At 39.5% G+C, this 20,400-nt stretch overlaps 1 protein-coding gene across 4 annotated transcripts in view; it reads right to left on the minus strand.

The window, feature by feature from the left end:
- The window catches only part of GPC6 (glypican 6), a 1,577,578-nt gene that overhangs the window by 590,788 nt on the left and 966,390 nt on the right, over positions 1–20,400 (minus strand). The window lies entirely within an intron of this gene.

Here is a 20,400-nt window from a genome sequence, read left to right on the forward strand (position 1 = left end):
GCCCCTGGTTACACCGCTCGGGTGCGTCCTGTGTAAGCTGTGCCTTTTCTGTGTGACGTCATATCGATGCGCGATCATTAAGGCGGACAATCATTGCCGAGTGCCGGTCAGATTGACTGCAGTGGGAACACTTTCCTATGCACCCGCGCTACCGAATGACCGGTTGATGACTGCAGGAACTTTCCTTGGATTACACACATAGTGTGCATTACGGGACAGACGATCAAGTGATCTTACCACCTTCATTCCTCGGACGATCTGGATGCTGGTTGCAGGTTGCTGTCACCGTGAAAGACCCAGATGACATCTGGAAACTGCACGAGATGACTTACCAGAGATACATCCCCCTGGCCCTCCGCCCTGATGATTGCTGTGTGGTAATTTTGTGTATTGATACACGTAAATGCGAATGTTCTATAACTTTGATGTACGCAGAATACTCACCTTTTTATCACTAAAATATTTAATTTTATATACTTCACTATTTGCGTTTTGCGCTTTTTTCCTTGTTTCCTATCTTTAGTTCGTGGGAGTGCTGAGCCACTCTGTAATTATAGCAGCATAGTGTTCGGTGAGGGATATTATCCCAAAGTCAGGTCTCAGCTGTTCCAAGGATATAAATACGTATTTCAAAGTATTAATTTGTAATCCAGGATTTTTTCTTTAGAGCATATATATTAGTGCTTGGGAGACTCAATGAGGCAATATAAACATAGGTATAAGTGTACAGGTAACACTGGACGGCTAACTCAGATCTCCATATATTCCATAAAGGTCCTAAATGAGCCCCCAGCGAAACCAAAAGTACATACCATATCAGCCAGTGATTGTTGTGAAGTCTCCCTCTTGCAGCACTGCTCTGTCCCAGATGAGTGGGTGCATCACGCCAAACTTGTATACAGTAAAGGTAGTCCCAAGGGGTCCAATGGCGGAGCACTGCCAAGTAAACAATGGGGGCTGCAGCTAGTTGCAAGATAAAAACGATTTATTGAGTGGTCAAGCAGAGGTACATTATCAATTTGACGCGTTTCGGGACCTGCGTCCCTTTGTCAAAAGGGCTTTTTGACAAACGAATGCAGGTCCCGAAACGCGTCAAAGTGATAATGTACCTCTGCTTGACCACTCAATAAATCGTTTTTATCTTGCTACTGGCTGCAGCCCCCATTGTTTACTTGGTAGTGCTCCGCCATTGGACCCCTTGGGACTACCTTTCCATTATAGCAGCATACGCCAACACCAACGGTTTTGTATGGTTTATATACATTTTTCACTTCCACAGTAGGGCTGTGCCTTATATAGTATTTTTTGTTCAATGTAACAACTATTTATAAGGATTAGTATTATATGTGTTTCACTAGTAGACATTGTCTTCTACACGATTGAGTTGTCTTTTGGGTTGCGCACTTATGTTTTGTATACAATCCTCAGGTACCCCAACATTTTTATACTAGTCCCTTGGTTAGGCCAACCTACTGTACCACAATACACAGATTAACCATTTCTCCTCCCCACCCACAAGTTAACTCTATACTCTCTGGCAGGGACCCTCTGCATAAGGTCATGCTGCCCTTCCCTTACTATATAAACTTTCAATTGCTCAAGAGATACCACACTTTTATTAACATATTTTCACATTATTTGCTAATGTATCCTTGTCTGACTGGTTAACTGTTTAAATAGGACTTACATCCTACAAATTTACAAATTGTATGTACTGTAAGGGATTCAGCAGCATCCAAAAATCTGTGACATGTAAAATAGGACTCAATAGAGGCCTAGACATCTGAACAACCTTCTCCTACTTGTTTAGACACCAGTATTGTAACATATCTCTTTTCAGCAATTCAGTTTGAATATGAGAAACCCAAACTGATATCATTCTTATGAGCTATTTTTTACACCCACCAATAAACTTTATATAAACTTAATTGTTCATAGAATTAGTATACTGACTAAATAAAAAATAATAATTTACAAGCAGGATGTTATAACAGAATCAAGCCTTATAGACTTTATTAATTATTCTATGTTACATCCTCACAAAAAAAGGGCAATGAACTATAATACACACCATGTCATTTTAGGAATTAAAATTATTTTAAATAGTGATTCTGAAAGTCAGAAAGCGTTAGGACCACTCCAAAATGCTTGAAGATTTACCTATTCCTCCATTTGTCCTCTTGATCCACCTCACTGGTATAATTGTGCTGCTAGTATTAGAAACACAATTAACCGTTTTACTACAGTGAATGCTTGAATGAATTACTACAGCAAAGTTTAAGAATATTTTTTATTGATCCATGTGACTGAAGGTAGCAAACACCTTGTATTTTGTTTGTTTTTATTTTTAAGCAAAGTTTGTAACAGAAAAGACGAGGCAGATGTCACTGCTTGAAAATTGAGGACAAGCTTTTCAAAGCAAACACATTTCTTTATTACTTTATTATTGTATCACTTCCATGCATATTGGTCTCTTGGTACAAATAAATTGTTCTAAATACATTCATCTGCTCGTCATGCTATATCCTTCATTCCATGTCTCCCTAGAGTGTCATACTCACCCATACAACAAGCTGCTGTGGATGCAGGGTCACTTGGATTTTTAAAGTCTAACGCTACAGTGCACTCCAGTACTTGCAATAAATCTTAGCTTTATTACATAAATGTTGAATGCATATTGATCTTCAACCATATGTAAGTCAAACAGTAACTCTTTAGAATTACACACCATATGTCAAGGGAAAATATACACTGATCAAAAGAACTATCTCTGATTTAATGAGACACTTTCAGTTTATTTGTGCCAGTCTCATGTGTTTCCACGCTAAGACAAGCATATGCTACTGGCAGAATCAGCCTGGAATTTCTGGTTTGCTGTGCTGAGTTTGTAAGAGGTAGATGTCTCCAGGAGCCCATTTCACTCTGTACAATTTTACCAAATGCCTTAATAAATTATGTACGTTACATGCTGCTTAATAAAAAAAATAAAAAAATGAAATGAAGTAACAACAAGTAAACATCTCATTAAAATCCTGATTATACATTATTGCAATACTGTATCTGGTTCAGAAATGGGATTTAGCCAAAAATTGCATTTGTGCCATGTGCATGCAAAGTATAGTAAATAACTATGAGTTACAAGCTAAACAGAGATTTATACAAGCCCTTTCTATGTGTCTTCTACAGAGGCTACTCCTGAAAAACAATTTCCACATTAAATAAAGATTGCATGATATAGGCTTTTTCTTTTTGAGACAGTTTTAACACTAAAGATATATTGCAAATTCAATACTACAGTATGTCAGCTCTTTTAAATATAGCATATAAGCATTAACATAATTTAGTATATTCAGATGTAACAGGCTTCATTGCTCCCTGGTATAAAATGGAAGGCTATTTTGTGATATTCTCCCAGGAATAAGGGTCAGGACTCAGGGTACAAAACATCACTCCAGGGACTCACACAAACCCCACATTTATCAGCTTTCAGTAACTCCACTGAGATATAGGTGTAGCACAACTACACCTTGCTGAGGAATGCCTTTTTTGTCTATACAGATGTGTACAGATGCAGCGGCCGTTATCCGATCATTTCGCGGGTTGAATTCCTTGGTACACCCGGTCTTGGTGCATGATTTCTTGAAATTTTCACGGGTTAAGACACAAGTTTACTAGTGTTTTGATCGAGTGCAGAAAATTTCATTTTAGCTTTGTCTGCAATACCGTTGAGAAACTCAGGTGAGCGATCGCAAGTTTTTGTCTTAAAAAATCTAATTGCAATGCAACCTGTCTTTTATTCTCGTACAGTACTTCAAGTATGTGTAATTGTAATTTGAAGATTAAAAATATAAACACAACAAAAAGTATTTTTAACGAATTACATGTTTTATTTCTAAAGGATAATAAAGTTAAAATGAATAATACAAAAATACAATGTCGTATCTTCTTCCAAATGTAAAATGTATACTCCACGCATGCGTGTATGTCAAAATGGAACCTTGTTGAAACGTATATGCATGTCATCACATTTCTGCGCATGCGTGTATGTCAAAATGGAACCTTGTTGAAACACGTGTCATCACATTTCTGTGCATGCATGTCATTATGTAACCTTGTTCAGAATTAAATTACTGTACAGTAAGATGCAGTGCATTTTCTCACGGAGTGGCTAGATATCTGCTGTATAGTAGTACAGCACTGCTGTTAATGTATCTTAATAGTAAAACAACTTTTATTTTCTAGATTTATATCGTATACTGTACATACTGTATACTGTACAGTATATCAATGAGACATTTTTATATATTTATATGCCTTTAGCACTTTACATTACACTATGTGTAGTGCTACTGTAAGTGTATGTAAACAGTAAATGCAACATATTGTTAAGATTTTTATAGTGTTTGTCGAAGATATATTTAGATACACTATATTTCAATGACATCAGTACTTTATTTATAGTAGTATTGTAAGTTTATTGCACTAAATCTTGATTTCAAGATTTATACTGTATTTACGGTATGTCAGTGAGATATATATATATATGTATGTATGTCAATGAGATATTTATATACAGCATATTTAAATGTGTTTAGTACTTTATGTATAGTACTACTGTAAGTGTCTAAACAGTAAAAACATAATCACACCAAAAAGTATATTTAAAGAATTAAAAATTTTATTTGCACAGGATAATAAAGGAAAACAGAATAATACAAAAAATTTGCCTCTTCTTCAAAATTTACAATCTTGTCTTTTTCTTTGCAATGGCTGGTGCTTCTTAGACATCTGGGTCTGTAAAGAAAGACACAATATTCTATATTATTAATCGTACCATACATAATGCAATCCTGATTTTTGGGGTGTTTGGGGAGAAAGGGCATGACATGGGGAACAGTACATTATGACTACATTGTGCCTACACATAAAAAAAAACTATTAAACCATGATGCCATTTTTATATCTTCTGCTTTTTTGAGGGGTTGGGGAGAAAAAGCATGCATGGTATGGGGTACAGCACTTTGCAATAGGACTAGAGGTTTACGTTTGGTTTTTGGGGTTTGGGAGAAGGGACATGGCATGGCTGGGAGAGTTTCCTGCACCAATGTGGGGTATTTCCTAGATATTGTCTTTGCCCAGCTCCAGACATGCACATGCAAAACAGAAATAGAAAAAAAAATATTTTACCATGACGCCATTACAGTCCATTATTATACAGTATCTTCTGCTTTTTGGGGGGGTTGGCAGAGACAAAGCATGCATAGCATGGGATACAGTACAGCCCTATACATTAGGACTAGAGGTTTATATTAGGGTTTGGGGGGTTTGGGGGGAAGGGACATGGCATGCATGGATTTGAGCACTGTGGCTTACCTGGCAGTATTGCTGGGAGAGTTTCCTGCACCAAGGGGGAGGGGAACTGTTGTCTTGGCCCAGCTCCAGATATGTAAAATAGAAAACAAGCATAAAACAATAATATAATTTGAAACAATCAACGTTTTTTAATTAGATTAAAGTAATTGAAGGCGCATATTTATTTGTAAATACATTTATACCTGTAACATGTATTCGTCCAACAAGTCAATGGACCTCCAGGGAAGAGCCCTTTAATGTATCAAAAGACCAATGATGCTGTCTCTCATGGTTCTCATAAGAAGACTGGTAACATTAAAATAGCGCGTCACTTCATCCATAATTGTTCTCCTTAATTTTGCAGGAAGCCGCTTCTTATACTTATTGTCTTCATAATTGACATTTTGGCTCCACTTGCTGTACCTTAAAACTGACGTGGTGTTTAAATATGAACTGGGCATATTTCTGACCACCACATCTGATCATGTATTTCTCCTGGACGCTCTGGGACAGGTCGTTCAGCATGATGTTTGGGAGCTGTACAATCCTGGGTGCTGGACTGGGTGTGCTTCTGGCAGCGGGTGGCCTAGCTCTTACCGGTGTTGTAATCGTCTCCAACAGAAGGGTATATGTGTACCCTGGAGACAGAGGGGGTGAGCGTGGGGGGTCCCGTGATGTGCTTGGTGTTGGCACCGTGAAGGTCAAATCCAGGGATTGAGAGGGTGCACGGCAGGTGGTTGGGGTTATATTGGGGTTATATTGTTCCTCCTTGGGAGAATAAGGCGCCTCCAAGTCACCCTCCTGCTCCTGTGTCAGACATACAGGGACATTGATTCCAAGCAAAGGATAGAGCCCCGTGATATTGTCAGTCATTTCGATTCCACTAAAAACATCCAGCATGCGGATTGCCGAGATAGATCTGGTGTAAGGAGTGATGATGTCATCTGGATGAACATCAGTGTGTCGGGGTGCTGGTGGATGTGACCTGGGGGTTTCTGGATGAACATCGGTGTGGTTGGGTGATGGAGGAGGTGAGCTGGGGGTTTCCGGATGAGCATCGGTGGGCAAAGGGTCAGAGCGGGTGGATGTTTGGGAATCGGTGGGGGTGGGTCATGGCAGTGAAAAGTCTGGGACATCCGATTTAGCTTCGGTGGGTACAGGGGCACTGGAGGGACCCTTCCAAATAACTTCATCATCGAAGACTTTGGCTATTTTATTCTTCACATACAAAGGGCCAGGGATCTTTTTCTTGGGAGCCTTCGAAACCTTCTCTTTAGAAACCTTTGGCTTTGGCTTGGAAACAGCTTCCGACTTTTGCATTCTCGTGGTCGGCACAGCAGAAGAAAGGTTTCTGCGTCCGTAAAATCGGGGTTAATTCATGGAAGCAGATGCAAAAATGCACAATGCAGTATCTGGACCAGAGCTCGTTCAGATAGAGATCAGCGTGTGGGAGGCTATGCAATTTGTGTCACCTTTTATGCACTGTGTCCCTGGCAGATTTTTTTGGCAGCCGTGGACACGAACTGCAGGTATTAAAAGTGGGCTTATACTTTACCTGTCGAGGTCCATTATAAATACACCACCACTTCTGTTGATTCAATGCACATTGAATATACACTGAGTACACATCAATTATGCATTCCTCTGTGCTTGATTTATTTTCTAAAGCAGCAATGCTGAGAAAATGTATTTCAAAGAATCTCAGCATGAGAATACAGGATATGTTCAAGATAGGACACAGAATTTTACAGATCAAATACTGGTTACTTACTTGGGCCTCAATATAGCACAAATCACAGTGCTATCATGCCCATGGTCAGACAAAAAGTGTAAAGTGGAGTCCCCCCAGTCACAACAGAGTAAGTATTTATATTTTCTTTCTGTAATTACTGTATTACTCCTAAAGCTTCTTGCATATCAAAATGATTTTTTTGGTTTACTTCATTTCTTTGCAATTCTTTTAGAGCCAAAAAATTACTGTACTAATTTTAGAAGTATAATTGTAAATATGTATTTGTTTTAAATTATTTTTGGGCCAAACAAATTGTTCTCTTTTCCTTTAAACTGTGGGACAGCAAAACTTCTGGTGGATGAAATCAGCGAGGCTAATGATGAGCGCTGTACAATAACAGTCAAGATGGTTCTTTAGAACAGTCACAATATCACAGCATCTGAGACCAGAATCAGGGTGATGAGACGCCAATTGGGATGGACATATGGATAAGTCAAGTACAGTATAATGCAATAGTATGCATAGTGACAGGACAGAGTGACAGAACAGGTTTTGTACTGTAATTACTATGCTGTAGCTAGTGCAGTGCAGTATACCTGTAGGACAGTAGAGGTAAAGTGTTGTACACTATTGTAGGTAAAAGTGTGGTTTTACTGTACTTGTAAAATTCTTCCTTGTCATTACAAGTTGTATCCTTTGATAAAGGAGGCCAACAAGATAAATAAAAAGTGGACCAAGTACGGGCATGGATCGAAAGTGGCGAGACTTTTCAGGATGTTATCTTTTTTGACGAGACAACTGTAGTTCTTGAGAGATTTGCCACTTTTGCATTCCGCAAAAAACCCCGCCTATACCTGAATTTGCAGCCCAAGCACCCACTGAAGATGTTGCATGTGTGCGGTGTGATCTCTAGACGTGGACCAGTATGCATAATCCTATTTCTAGTAAAGTAATGAACAAAGCCACATGCTGTAGCCTTATGCACTGTACTACTGTAGTGTAGTCTGTATCCTAATGTTCAGTATCTTCATCATTTTTTCTTCTCTTGGTCCAGGGATCATGGATAAAGTATTTTTCCAAGAGCAAATTATCACCCATATTGTGAAATACATTAGGCATGATTTTCCATCTGGTGCTCACCGGTTCTTCCAGAACAAGCACCCTAAAAATACTGCCTCTATTTCCTATATTCTTGTGAGCGGGATCAACTGGGTTAAGACACCACCACAGTAAGTGCTCCAGTGTACAGTAACTGTTTCTCATTTTTTAAAGCTGTTTTTATCTGTTCAACTAATTCACATTTTTTCCCACTCCCATTTCAGATCACCAGATTTGAACCCTCATAGAACTGGTGTGGCATTCACTGAAAGATCATCTAAGAAAGATTGTGAAACCGTCCAACAAGGAGGAATTAGTAAAAGGAATAAAGAGTTTCTGGAGAGACATACTGACTGTACAAAAATACATTAACTACATAAAAAATATTAGCTCATTTTGTCTGCTCTTTTAGAGCGTGATGGGAATGCCACCGGCATGTAGTAAGGTACCATACTGTATTAAGGTAAGTAAAGGTACAGTAAGTATAGTACAGGTAAGTATGGTACTGACAATAACCTGTTTAAATGTTAGCCTTATATTAAAGGTAATCGAACGTTAACCATTTTATGTCTGCGCTTACTCTCCCCTTTGTATATCATATATACAGTATGTACAGTATTTGTATTAGACATGTGTGTATTTACTATTATTTAAAAATTCATTATAGTTTACAGGTACGGAAGTTATAGTTTATTCGTTTTTTGTGTAACTGTCAATATTGTTAATCAGACAATGCCTTCAATTCGCTAACCATGCAGTCATTTTTTTTCATTCACAGGAGAAGCAGCACTACTGGAAGGGGGTGGGGGGGATGTCCAAGCTTATTGTACAGTGTGCATAATAACAGTCAGTAGTTTGTTTGAATCCCCCCCACTCTCAATGACAAAAGAAATCCACGGTCGTTTAAACCTGGTTACTCGGCTAAACCCCATGGAATTAAAAACCCCGTAGAAGATTCAGACAAAATTTTTAATGCCGGATGAACTTGAAAGATTAGAAACAGTTTGAAGTGTGTGTGTGTGTGTGTGTGTGTGTGTGTATGTGTGTGTGTGTGTGTGTGTGTGTGTGTGTGTGTGTGTGTGTGTATGTGTGTGTGTGTGTGTGTGTGTAATATTTCCATAAAGAGTATGAAAAGCAGACCAAGCCTACCAAAAATTGAAGGTATTGATTAGAAATTCCCCCCCCCCCCCAAAAAAAATATTATTTAATTTTTTATTTTTGGGGGTTTATTACCCGAATAAATTACACATGCAAAGTCTAATAATACAGCACAATGCAACATAATTTCAAAAAATAAAAAAGTTTTGAATTTCCAACCACTTCCCCCCAATGCTGGAAGCAATGCGGCCAGATAGGTTCGTTTAAGCACATTTGGTGGACCTGTCCTAAGATTGTACAATTCTGGGGGGAAATTAAAAAGTTTATAAGGAAAATAATGGGACTAAACTGCCCTTGGAATATGGAGACAGTATTAATCCTGAGGATTTAGAGTGGAACATAGACAGACTAATGGTTCATATAGTTTCTTCAGCTAAAGCAGTAATAGCTAGAAACTGGAAACAGACCGATCCGCCGACAATTACGGAAGTAAAAAATAAACTAAATTATATTATGGTATGGAGAAACTTACCAGTTTAATTCAGGATAGATGTGAATCTTATCTAAAAATATGGGTGCCGTGGATGATTTACTGGGAAACAAATGCTTAATAAATCTCTAACAATCTCTCCCCCAATGTTATATTATAAAACTGTAATGTGAACCACGCCGAGAAGTAAATACAAGTGTAACAAAGTATAATAGATTGTACCGAAAACAAAGCAAAAGTGGAAATGTATCCCTGCCCATCCCACCCCCTCCTTTTTTCTTTTGTACCTCTCCCTCCCACCCCAAAATAACTTGTGTAAAAAAACAATAAAATACAAGTTTAAAATTTTTTTTGTAATTTTAAAAATGTAAAAATTGATTCAATATGAAAACAATGCATCACATAAGGTTTTGTTTAAAGCTCACAGGGCTCTCACTATGGCCTTTGCACTCTTCTTTTTTACTGTCACTATGGGCTTTGCGCTCTATTCTTTTTTTCTTTTCTCTTAGCATTTATATGGACCTGTGGGTTGGATCCTGTGAAGAGAGCTACATCACCCATTTTTTTTACCAGTGTTTTGGTTATATTTGGACATTATACAGCTCAACCCTGTTGTAGCACGATCCGCTACAATGCAAATCCGCTTATAACGCGGTCTGAGCGTGGCTCCTGAGATTTGAAAATCTAAATTTCTCCGCGTAAGGACTAACCGGCATCTAGATCTATCTCCTCTTTGCTGTCAGCCTCTCCTCACTTCATAGGGCTGTGTCCATGTGCTCTCCTCTCTGCAGCTATCAGCTCTCATGCGCGGCGTTGCAGAGGAGGGTGTCATGACACAAGACACATTTTTTAAACATTCAATTCAATGCTTTATTGCTAACGGACACATGCACACACCTAAAACCATGTGGGAATTGAACATTAATATATTTTACATAATACACATGCAGGGATCGAACTCATGACAAAAGACAAAAACAAGCGCAAAACGCAAATAGTGAAGTATATCAAAACATATTTAGTGTTAGAAAAAGGGTAAGTATTCTGCGTACATCAAAGCAATAGAACATAAGCATTTTGTGTATCAATACACAAGTTACCACACAGCTGGCATCAGGGTAGACGATAGAAGGAGATCCCCCAGGTAAGTGAACCTCAGCACTCTCCAGATGTCATCTGACTCCGTGGCTGTAGTTTGTCACCAGCATCCAGGTCGTCTCCAAATCACGTGTTACAGGAACTCCGTTGTCGCCTCCGTGGTGGTAATGAGGAAGTTCTTATTCCAAAAAGACACACTATGTGTGCTTCGGGACAAAGTTTCTGAGTCCACTCAACAGAGTCTCAATGCTCCAGGATACAGTTGCGTGTTCAGGCGTCTATGCCTGAGAGTCCGTCAGCTGACAGTGACGTTCCGTTACGCACATACGTGTGACGTCACACAAGGGGCATACCTCCAACGGGAGACACCCGAGCGGTATATTACGAATGCACGGCAGAAAAAAGATGTATCTTTTTTTTATTACTTAAGTTTTTATTCATCATTTTTCCAAAAGTAAGAGGGGTACAAAAAGAAAAAAAAAAACGGGGGGAGAACAATACAACGGTACAGAATTGCAAATAGTCTGATTACACATTAGGAGGGGAGGAGAGTATGGGAAGGGGGGGGAAGGGGACAGCATTTGAAACCACGTAACATATTTACTACCAGGCGAGTTACAACATAAATCATAAATCATAAATCATAAGTCATAAATCATAAATCACTCTGTTCAGAATAACCTAGTCTAAATAAGGGGATAGACCTGCATGTCTAAACCAAGGGGCCCATGTTTTGGAGAATTGTGAAGTGGAACCAGTTAGGTAGGCAGTGAGTTTTTCCATGTAGACAATATGCCAGATTTTGTTATTGATTTGGTTTAAGGATGGGGGAGTCGGTTGTTTCCAGTTTTTGGCGATGGTGCATCTAGTAGCATTTAGAATTTGGGAGATAACTTTAATTTCTTTTTTGTTACAATTGGCCATTGGTTTTCCCAAGACTGTATATATCGGGTCCTGTGGGACAGTGATTCCCAGAACCCTGTGTATTAAAGCAAATACTTCCCTCCATGTTCGCTGAATTTTTGGACACGACCAAAATATGTGCAGTATAGTCCCCCTTTCGCCACAACCACGCCAACATAAAGGAGAGACACCCGGGAGAAAGGAGTTCAACCTGGTGGGAGTCATATACCATGTATATATTAGCTTGTAAATATTCTCCTTAATCACCACACAGGAAGAATTTTTGGAGGCAGCCTCCCAGACTTCTTTCCAGACATCAAGGTCCAAATTGGTATTTAACTCCTCCTCCCAGGATGTCATATATTTATCAGGGATTTGGCTATTTTTGACAGGCGTCAAACTATGGAATAGCCTGGAAGTAATGCCCTTCATAACAGGCTGACGTACACACCAGTCTTCATATAGCGTTAACACATGTGGTTGGTTTGGCTTGTAGATGGATTGGATATAGTGCCTAACTTGGAGAAATCTGAAGAATTCAGAGGAGGGAATATCGTGGCTCGTTTGTAACGAGATGAACGGAGGGACTTTACCTTTGGTGAGAATATCATTAACTCTTAGGAGTCCTTTTTGGACCCAAATGTTGGATTGTTGGTTATTAGTGTAAAAAGGGAGGGAGGGATCTGAAAACAGGGGTTGCATGAGGGATGGGGTACCAGTCAGTTGGAACCTAACTTTAAGGGAGTCCCAAAGATTACATGCAAAAGATAACACTGGGTTTGTGTAAACCTCAGCTGGTCTGGATTTTCTATTAAGCCAGAGGAGAGTCTTAATTTCGCATGGGGAGCAGATCGATTCTTCTAGTTCAACCCATCTTTTTTCGGTTGGGTTTGAATGCCAACTAACTAGTTGCCCTAGTTGTGCCGCTCTATAGTACTTTTGTAGATTTGGGAGGGCTAAGCCTCCTTCTAGCTTAGATTTATAAAGGATATCTTTGCGGACTCTAGGACGTCTATGTTGCCATACAAATTTCAGAATTTTATTTTGAATATTGTTTAGGTCCTTCTGACATATCTTAACTGGGAGAGTTTGGAAGAGGTACAGGATTCTAGGTAAAATGTTCATTTTAATAGTGGCGATCCTTCCGAACCAAGAGATGATGTAAGGATTCCAGGTGGACAAGTCTTTTGCAACTTGGTCAAATAAAGGTTTAAAGTTTGTGTTGTATAGGGATGAGTAGTCTTTTGTTATTTGAACCCCTAAATATTTAATGTGGGTCTGGTTCCATTTGAAGTCAAAATTAAGTTGAAGTAACTTTACCATATCCTTGGGAAGGTTTAAGCTCAGAGCCATAGATTTAGAGTGGTTAATTTTGTATCCTGAGAGGGAGCCAAACTCCGATAGAGCTTGGGAAAGGTTGGGGAGGGAGATAAGAGGCTTTGAGAGCGTCAATAGTATGTCATCCGCATAGAGAGCTATCTTAATAACTAAGCAACAAAGCTATTAAAGGATAAAAATAGTAGGCATAAAAGGTACCAATAGAAGCAATAATCCTACGCGTTTCATAGCTAGATGCTACTTCTTCAGGGAGAATTCCTGAAGAAGAATCCCTGAAGAAGTAGCATCTAGCTACGAAACGCGTAGGATTATTGCTTTTACTGTTTAAACTGTTTGCAAATGTAATAAAAGTTACAGTATCAATTAATTGCCTGTGTGGGCGGGGAAGATTTCTGATAACCATATGAACAGCAGACCAAGCCCTACAAAGGTTGAGATTTATGTTATTGAATACATAGCCCCCCCCCCCCCCAAAAAAATAATATTATTTTTTTTGGGGAAAGGGTGGGTTTACGACCCGGTATAAATTACACATGACAAGTCTGAGAATACTGCAATATTCCTCATAGAGAAATGAAAAGGTAGGAATTTTATTTATTTATTTATTTTGATGATGGAATTTATCCTTTTATTTAATAGGGATATATAAACATACAGATTTCTAGTATATCGGTGTGTATATTGACAATGTATATACAAACAGAAATTAATGTGCAAAATATATATATAACAGAAAAAAATAATTTTATGTGGTATACTTATATATTTATATAGTTTCATATATTTTCACACATATATTAGTGAATGTATAATCTTTAATACATAACACTCGGTTAATACAACCCCCTTTTTATTTTTTTATTTTTTTATAGGTAGAAGAGGATAGGTTGAGAGAAGAATTAGAGGAAAAGAAGGGGAGAAGGGGAGGAAGTTGGAAAGAGTAAGTGAATGGGAAGGTAGTGATTTTATAAATGTAAAAATTGATTAAATATGAAAAAAATGCATCACATTTTGTTTTCTTAAAATCCCACAATTGTTCAGCACTTCTTGAAAAAAAGAAAAGATATGTCTTTTTTTTTCGGATTTGAAATTCACATTGGCAGTGAAGTCATTCTAGACAAACCACAATGCCGGTATTATCAGCTATACACATGCGTGTGAAACCAGGAAAAGTAATTTCTCAGCCAAAGCCTGAAACATTATGGGGCCTATGCACAAAGCGCCGATAAACCCCTTATCGTGCGTGGCCTTTTTGCCAATAAGGCCTACTGCGATTCAGTAAGCCCCGATAAGTCACCGATAAAAGCCCCATTCAGCATTATTTTTCCCCGGAAAAAAAATCGCCAAACCAGCGGTGATATGCCACTTATAGGTAGTTTTTCAAACTTGTGAAATTCTTGTAGCACCGATTAGCTTATCGAGGCTAATCCCGGCTCTAGAATAGAGATTTCCTCTCAAATTCCTCTCATCAGGAAAAGTTGTCAGGAAGGTGGTGAGAAGCTGCCGAGAAGTGGCAAGAGGGACTTAGTAAAAAAATGCATTTTTCTTGTGTCGGATTGCTTTGAGTCTCCAGAGCTGATCCCCATTAATATCAGCACTGGAGCTCTCGGCATGAATCCCATGCAATAAAAAGGCATTTACAGGCAACTTCGTTAACCCTCCAGAGGCCCGAGTGGTTTCGACCTTTTTATCGATGCGCATAAATATCTACGCCAGTTAACCGTGAAAAGATTTTTTCTGAGCAAAAGCAATTTAGATCCGGTCAGAGGCCAAGCAATATCAACAATTGTTACCAATTTAGACAGCCAACCTGATCAAGACAATTTTATACATACGAATCTAAGAAACAAATCGAGCTTTTACCCAAGTCACTGTAAAGGCCAGTACCTAGAGGTCTTCAATAAATTAATTATGGATGACTTCGAACAACTGGCCAAAAAGGAAACCAGACAACGGGGCAATATGACCCGTGAGGAGAGACAGGCATTAAAAACCCTGACTGATGACACAAGTGTCACAATAAAACCTGCAGATAAGGGAGGGGGAGTAGTCGTAATGGACACTAGTTACTACTACACAGAGTCGCAGCGCATCCTTAGCGATGTAACTACATACGAGAAGCTGGTCCATGACCCCTCGACCGTCTACAAAGAAGAATTAGCATCTATGCTGCGTGCAGCCAAGGACTTAGGAATCTTGGGTGAGAAGGAGTTTGGTTACTTACTAAAGACCGATCCAATCAGACCGGTTTTCTACTTCTTGCCCAAGATTCATAAAAACAGACAGAAACCACCCGGGAGACCAATCATCTCGGGCATAGGGTCCCTCACGCAGAACTTTTCAGAATACGTTGACCTTTATCTGCAAAAATATGCCACTAGTGCGAAATCATACCTAAGATATACACTGCAGGTTCTGAATGTTTTGTCCTCAGTTCAGTGGCAGGATAACTATAGGCTAGTAACCTGCGATGTCACATCTCTGTATACCTCAATAAGGCACACAGATGGATGCGCAGCGGTAGCATCTGCACTTGAAAATGACCACACAATCCCCCAAGACCAGAAAAGATTTTTAATAGACGGAATAAGATTTATCCTAACACACAACCTGTTCTGGTTTGATGGGCACATGTTTTTACAGAAATGCGGCACCGCAATGGGGACCAGATTTGCTCCGAGCTATGCCAATATTTTTATGTCATACTGGGAGAATAAGAACATCTGGGCCGGCAACCCTTTTGGAGCAAATCTGGTCCTGTGGAAGAGATACATTGATGATGTGCTCATCATCTGGGAGGGAAACGATGAAGACCTAGACCTCTTCTTGAACCACATAAATAATAACGAGGTCAACCTTGTCTTCACATCTGAGAGGAGTCCTGATAGCATCAACTTCCTTGATTTAACAATATACATAGAGGATAACCACATCAAAACAAAAACTTATTTCAAGGAGGTTGATGCTAGTAATTTTCTCCTAAACAGCAGTTGTCATCATCAGAAATGGCTTAATAATATACCCTATGGGCAATTCCGACGCATTAGACGGAATTGCTCCGACATGGAGATATTCAAAGAGCAGGCCAGTATTCTGAAAACCAGGTTTGAGGAGAGACACTACAGGCCAGAGATTATTGAAAACGCTCTATCCAGAGCGTCACAACTTAGTAATGAACAACTGCTGGTACCTAAGCAAAAGAAAGACAACATGGATTTTGTAGTGCCCTTTGTCACCAGGTACAATAATGAAGCCAAGAACATTAAAAAGATTCTTAAAAGACACTGGCATGTTTTACGCAAAGACATAGTCTTAGGAGAATACTTACCGGAGACACCTAGAGTAATTTTTAAGAGAGCTAATAACATTAAGAACCAACTAGTGCCCAGCACATTCAGAAAGGAGGAACAAATTCAGACAGAATGTTGGCTACCGAAACCCGTAGGTTTTTTTAAATGCTTTGATTGCAAAGCCTGCAAACATGCGGAGAAAGAAACATCGAATTTTAGTTCCAAAGTCACGAAGGAGGTTTTTAAAACCAAACATTTTATAAATTGTAGGACCTCCTTCGTGGTGTACCTTCTCGAATGCCCGTGTGGACTCCAGTATGTGGGCCGGACCACAAGAAGTCTCAGGGTCCGCATACTGGAACACATAGGCAACATCAGGAGAGGCCTTACAAACCACAGCGTACCAGTCCACTTCAGTTTGGCCCATGGGGGGGACCCATCGGGCCTGCATTATAAGGGAATAGAACTGGTAGCTGAAAATTGGCGAGGTGGTGATAGACTCAGGCGTTTAAGACAGAGAGAAACATTCTGGATCTATCAACTTAAAACTCTAACACCACACGGCCTGAATGCAGATCTAGATATCCCTGCATTTTTATGAGCTTTTCTACAACTATTAGAGCCCCATTAAGACTCTGTATAAAATTCGATTGGGCAACATTACTAATGCTTGTTTTTTATCCCCTCTTTCCTGTCCCTCCACCCCCCCACACCCCCCCCCTTCTCTTCTTCTCCCCAACTTAATCCCCCTCCACATTTTCTCCTTATTTGTATTGAGATCCTACTCCACTTTACAATTTTGTATGTAAATCTTAACCATTTTTGTTATCATGAGTACCTCTAAAGGAACCACAATTATTAGCTAGACATACAGAGAGTGACAGCAAGTGAATCTTGATTATTGCCTTAAATACTACTATTGTGTTGGAACTATAGATAATTATGTTTTATAGCGATTTGAATAAAAATTGTTTTTTAAACTTCAGTGTTTTTTAACTTCAGTGTATAAACCAAATGACCGCATATTATGACCAAGTATGTTAGTTGATATAACTTGTCATATAGGTGTTATTACCATTTTTTAACCCACTACCAACCTAGACCCTAAGGTTTCCTTAGTATAACTAAAATCCCCACTAGCAATGGAATGTACAAGATTGAAATGATTATCAGCAATCTTATTGTTTTGTTAAATGGCTTGGTAACGTTTTACCTGAGATTAGTTGTTTTTATACTTCAGTGTGTAAACTATGTTTTTATAGCGATTTATTTTTAACCCATTGTATATCAAGCACAATGCCCTCATATTAAGCCTAAGTATGCTAGACGTTATTGATTGTTAGATAGGTGTTAGCACCACTCTTGTACCTATTACTTATTATCCATTCAGACCCAAAAGTTACTTATTATCAATCTAGATCCTAAAGTTATCTTAGCATAGCTAAGACACCCACCTAAAAAGGGTGCATAAGTCCAAAAATAATACCAGCAAGTTTAGTGTTTTACTCTATATCTCTGCCACGATTGGTCTAAGAAAAGTTGTTTTTAGAGCTCAGTATGGAAACCAAATGATTCCACATTGTGAATACATATTTTAGGTGGTAAAGATTGTCACCAGGTGTTAGCACCATGTTTTAACTTATTATAAATCCAATGCACTCTAGAATAGCAAATACACCTGTTAATAAAATGCATAAGATCAAAAATGAATATAGTAACTTTATTGTTAGAATTGCAATGTATTATTGAGCACAACAAGGAGTTTAACACTTGTGTATAGACTAATGCACTGATTACAAGCACTGGCAACAAACACTTCACGCTAGTTAATTAATTAGCAAATTGAGGGTCTATATAAGCTCACCTGACCCTCTCTATGTCACTGAATGAGCCTGAGGAAGCCGTCCAATCGGCGAAACGCGTTGCTCTAATTCGGTGATCAATTTTGGAACACTGGGGCTTCCGTAGCTGAGGGAGTCAGTCTGCAGTCACAGCCGCGCCAGGAACAGCCACCTATTCCGACTCCGGACGCGGAGAAGAGAGCGGCCGGGACCACTGCTAACCACAGCCACGGGAGCGCACCAGAATATTGTTAAACTATGTGAGTGCATTTTTGTGGATCCTATTTTATGTGTAATAAACTTTGATGTTTTTAAGAGCACTATTGATCCCATTATATTATTTTGCCTCACCCACGCCCCTTACTGAAACGGGGAGGGGAAGGAACCCAGAACGGGAGAACTAGGAAAGAGACCCGCATTGAACTCCCTGCCTGCCAGCAGGAGTGTGCGCAGCACCCCTGGGAATACCTCTGACGGGGGACATAGGTAAATACCTTAAAGACATCTGCCCTGCGCCTTTACTCACACTGGGCCGTGTGAGTATTTATTGATATTGTGAATTATCAAGACCCCCCCTGCACCTAATTGCAGAAGGGGTACCATCTACCACAAAGATACCAACTTGGGATTGTGTTTGCACAAGGCCGTGTAAGCATTTACTATATAGCTTACAACTTTTGATTATCTTTTCACCATTCCAACCCCCCCCCACTGGGTTAAAGCTGTGGTATACAAACTGTGGTATATTGCTCGTCCATATCTGTTCTATCTGTGCTTTTACTCATCCCTCACTCCCCCTACTCTGTTTTGTCTCTACGTTTACCTAAGGGCTTTGGATCATCCCTTTATCAGGGGTAGAAGCAGAAGGGATCGCAAGAATAACTACACACCAATAGGAATAAACCACAATTATTGGTTTCATCGCTTCTCTGAAATTCTGTCACTAAAGGTAAGCGCCTGGTTCCTCCACACCAAACTTCGTTAACTTAGCGGCTAACCGCTAAGGCAATGAAGGGGTGGAGGAACAACAGCAGCTTTATTGGGGGCAGAGGGGGTGAGTGAAGTGGCCCCCAATAATTTCTCATGGCCCCAATTAACAGTACAATATATACTAACCACCAATACACAACCCACCTCCTGTGCCCCCATATGAAAGCATTTTTGTATTTTTTTATACAAAGGATTGATACAAGAGGATGGTGGGGTTCCCTGTGTGGTCCCCTCGAGTGTCCGTGGGCCTCCAGGTGGTCCCTGTGGGGAGGAGGAGCGCTGTGGTTATCAAAGTTTTATGTGAAAAATAGGAAAAATAGAATATTAGTGCAGATGGTGCAGATGGTATTAATAAGTGAAATCCAAAATAATCTTTGTGTTAGTGTCACTAACTCAAATTGGTTCAGATATAACAGATGTATCAGAGATCATCTCTTTCTGATGGGAGCCCTTTATTGGAAGCCCTCTGGTGATGGAAGCCTTATAGTTGATGATCTGGTAAGCTTTCTCCCCAAAATACATAAGGATCTAGTGAACCCACCAGGTAGACCTATTATATCAGGTATAGAATCGTTGACTAGTAATTTAATTCATTATATAGACTGTTATTTACAGAAATATGTCAGTTCACTTAAATCTTATCTGAAGGATACAACAGACATAATTAAAATATTGGATGGTATAGAATGGTGCGAGGACTTTATTTTAGTCACAGCGGATGTCACATCCCTCTAAACTTCGATAATACATAGTGATGGGCTAAAAGCAATTGAGAGAACACTGAGGAAGGACAGCGAGATGAAAGAACAGCAGATAAAATTCCTCATTGACTCTACTGCTGCGGCTCATCTGATTCTAACACATCCCCTGTTTTTCCCTGGCTTTTTCCTGGAATGCGACGCACTTCACCTGGAGCATGCCGCATTCATTTTGCGTTCTCAGCCACGGGTCATGCGCGGTTGACACGCGGTTGATGCATTTATTGAGAATGGTTCGGATTTAATAGGTTGCAATTCTTCGCGTGTCCGCCAGATGGCAGATATTCATGAATTGTAATGCGCATGTGCTTCAGTAATGTGTCGACTTGCAGGTGTTTCGTTTGAAAAAGATACCACAGTGTGCTACTGTAACTTGGCCTTGAGACTGAAGGAAGAGGTTGCAAAAATGTAT

The sequence above is a fragment of the Ascaphus truei genome, chromosome 3 (assembly GCF_040206685.1).
Source record: "Ascaphus truei isolate aAscTru1 chromosome 3, aAscTru1.hap1, whole genome shotgun sequence".
Lineage (NCBI taxonomy): Eukaryota > Metazoa > Chordata > Amphibia > Anura > Ascaphidae > Ascaphus > Ascaphus truei.